Source organism: Nicotiana attenuata, unplaced genomic scaffold, assembly GCF_001879085.1.
Source record: "Nicotiana attenuata strain UT unplaced genomic scaffold, NIATTr2, whole genome shotgun sequence".
NCBI classification, from domain to species: domain Eukaryota; kingdom Viridiplantae; phylum Streptophyta; class Magnoliopsida; order Solanales; family Solanaceae; genus Nicotiana; species Nicotiana attenuata.
The window spans coordinates 540,841-544,880 of NW_017670425.1; positions in this window are offsets into that span (position 1 = coordinate 540,841).

Genomic DNA, 4,040 nt, shown 5'->3' on the forward strand with positions numbered 1-4,040 from the left:
AGAAGAGGATGATATACCAGAAGAGGTCGTCAGAGAGGTTGAGAATTTTGAGAATAGACCTAAGTCTAACCTGGAAAACAGTGGTCGTTAATTTGGGAGATACAGAAAATGTCAAAGAAACTCGCATCAGTGTTCACCTGTCACCATCAGAAAAGGAAGAATACACAGAATTTTTAAAGGAATATGAGGACATATTCTCCTGGTCGTATCATGATATGACTGGTCTCAGCACGTCCATTGTAGCTCACAAACTGCCAACAGATCCAACATGTCCGCCAGTAAAACAGAAGCTTAGGAAATTTAAACCCGGCATGAGTTTGAAAATCAAAGAAGAGGTTACTAAGCAAGTCAAAGCTAAGGTTCTCAGAGTGGTAGAGTATCCGACATGGTTAGCCAACATCGTGCCAGTACCAAAGAAAGATGGGAAAGTTAGAGTTTGTGTCGACTACCGGGATCTTAACCGGGCCAGTCCCAAAGATGACTTCCCCTTGCTGAACATACACATTCTTATCAACAACTGCGCCAAGCATGAGTTGCAGTCCTTTGTTGATTGTTTCGCCGGATATCATCAGATATGGATGGATGAGGAAGATGCAGAGAAAACGGCTTTCATCACGCCGTGGGGAATGTATTGTTACAAAATGATGCCATTTGGGTTGAAGAATGCTGGCGCCACCTATATGAGAGCCATGACTACTATCTTTCACGACATGATACACAAGGAGATTGAAGTATATATGGACGATGTCATCATCAAATCCAAGAAAGCCACTAATCTTATGGAAGACCTGAGAAAGTTCTTCAACAGATTGAGGAAGTACAATCTGAAACTGAATCCAAGCCAAGTGTGCATTCGGGGTTCCTGCTGGAAAATTACTAGGTTTCATCGTGAGTCGTCGAGGAATAGAATTGGACCCATCAAAGGTCAAAGCCATTCAAGAATTGCCACCGCCAAAGAACAAGAAGGACGTAATGAGTTTCCTGGGGAGGCTCAACTATATCAGCCGGTTCATAGCTCAGTCCACAGTCATTTGTGAACCCATCTTTAAGATGTTGAAGAAAGACGCTGCTACTAAGTGGATTGACGATTGTCAGAAAGCCTTTGACAGAATCAAGGAATACCTGTCAACGCCGCCAGTCTTGGTTCTGCCCGAGCCAGGAAAGCCTCTATTACTTTATCTTGCGGTTTTGGATGGAGCGTTCGGTTGTGTTCTGGGACAACATGATGAAAAGGGGAGAAAGGAGCAAGCCATCTACTATCTCAGTAAGAAGTTCACCCCGTACGAGGCCCGGTATTCTTTATTGGAGCGCACCTGTTGTGCTCTGACTTGGGTAGCTCAGAAATTGAGGCATTATTTCTGTGCCTACACTACTTATCTCATATCAAGGATGGACCCGCTGAAGTATATCTTCCAGAAGCCCATGCCCACTGGCAAGCTCGCCAAGTGGCAAATCCTGCTAAGTGAATTCGACATTGTTTACGTAACTCAGAAAGCGATCAAGGGCCAAGCCATAGCAGACCACCTTGCTGAGAATCCTATCGGCGGAGAATACGAACCATTGAAAACGTATTTTCCTGATGAAGAAGTGTCCTTTGTAGGAGAGGATATTGCAGAATCCTACGAGGGTTGGAGGTTGTTTTTCGACGGAGCTGCAAATTTCAAAGGAGTTGGCATAGGAGCAGTCCTAGTATCAGAAACCGGCCAGCACTACCCGGTATCCGCCAAGCTCAGATTCCCTTGCACCAACAACATGGCCGAATACGAAGCCTGCATCCTGGGGCTCAAGATGGCCATTAACATGAACATTCAGGAGCTGCTAGTGATCGGGGATTTAGACTTGCTCATACATCAGGTTCGAGAAGAATGGGCAACCAAGAACTCCAAGATACTCCCCTACTTGCATCACATACAGGAGTTAAGGAAAAGATTCACAAAAACGGAATTTCAACATGTCCCCAGGGTCCAAAACGAGTTCGCTGACGCACTAGCTACTTTATCATCCATGATCCAGCATCCAGACACAAATTTCATTGATCCCATCCCAGTAAAGATCTATGATCAGCCAGCTTATTGTGCTCACGTTGAGGAAGAAGCGGACGGAAAACCATGGTTCCACGATATCAAGGAGTACTTGACAACAGGAGAATATCCAGAACTTGCCAACGCCACTCAGAAGCGCACACTTCGGAGATTATCCAACAACTTCTTTCACAGTGGGGGAATCCTGTATAAGAGGACTCCCGATTTGGGTTTACTAAGGTGTGTCGAAGCAAAAGAAGCATCCAAACTATTGGACGAAGTGCACGCAGGGACCTGCGGGCCGCACATGAATGGCTTTGTCCTAGCAAAGAAGATACTCCGAGCAGGATATTTTTGGATGACTATGGAAACAGACTGTATCCAGTATGTTCGCAAATGCCATCGCTGTCAGATACATGCAGACATGATAAAGGTGCCTCCAAACGAGCTTACTGCAACACGCTCACCGTGGCCATTCGCTGCCTGGGGAATGGATGTTATTGGACCTATTGAGCCTGCCGCATCAAACGGGCACAGGTTTATCCTGGTAGCAATTGAATATTTTACCAAATGGGTTGAAGCAGCGTCATACAGGGCAGTGACTAAGAAAGTTGTGGCAGATTTCGTCGGTGACCGTATTGTTTGCCGATTCGGGATTCCAGAATCGATCATCACTGATAATGGTTCCAACCTCAACAACGACTTGATGAAAGCCATGTGCGAGTCATTCAAGATCAAACACAAGAATTCTACAGCCTACAAGCCTCAGATGAATGGAGCTGTAGAGGCAGCCAACAAGAATATCAAGAAGATATTAAGGAAGATGGTCGAAAGTCACAAACAATGGCATGAGAAATTATCATTCTCCCTACTAGGATACCGCACCACGGTCCGCACATCAACCGGAGCAACTCCCTACATGCTGGTTTATGGTATAGAGGCGGTCATCCCCGCCGAGGTAGAGATTCCCTCTTTGAGGATCATACAAGAAGCAGAGTTGGACGACGCAGAATGGGTAAAAGGTCACTACGAGCAGTTAGCCCTTATAGATGGGAAAAGATGAATGCATATTGCCACAGTCAATTGTATCAGAACAGAATGTCCAGAGCCTTCAACAAAAGAGTTAAGCCAAGGAAGTTTACACCGGGGCAGCTGGTGTTGAAGAAAATATTCCCACATCAAGATGAAGCCAAGGGGAAATTCTCTCCCAACTGGCAAGGTCCGTACATGGTTCATCGGGTTCTAATTGGAGGAGCCCTTATTCTTGCAGAAATGGACGGAGAAGTTTGGCCAAAGCCAATCAATTCAGATGTAGTGAAACGATACTATGTGTAATCTTTATGCTTTCCTATATGATGTATTTGAACTACGCCTGACCTGATTCCCGTTTAAGAGGGGATACGTAGGCAGCCCTATGGGTTCGGTCACAATTCAACAAAATTTTCACTTCCCCCGACATTGGAAACTGGGGCAGAATTTTGAGGAGGACCCTCAAAATTCCGAAGTTGATTTTTAGCCATTCGTCGCACGCAGCCGTCAGAGGCACCAGCCCAGTAAACTGGGGCAGAATTTTGAGGAGGACCCTCAAAATTCCGGAGCAAAAGAGGTTGCAATATCTTGAACCACGTCACAGTCGTCGGTTCTTCTAAAAAGAAAATCGTATTGTTTGTTATCTATTATGTATTTACATCATATTTTCATCATATTTTACTAAATCATGCATGGCTACTATCAAATTGCTTTGTTTAGCAATGCTATCCCAATGAAAACGAGCCGAGTAGGACGAGCGCAGTCAACGGGAAGACGAACTAACCTTCCCCCTTGACAAAACTCACAATCTTTCTTTAAATGCAGGCACCCCAAAAACATAGAATCATCGGATACGATTACAAACTCACACTTTTCAGGAATACAATTCTCAGGATCATCACCCATTTTCAAGCGCTATTCGCACGCAACATCCCCAGCAACCACAAGGACAATCAACTATCAACTATCATCTATCAGCTAAGAGATTTC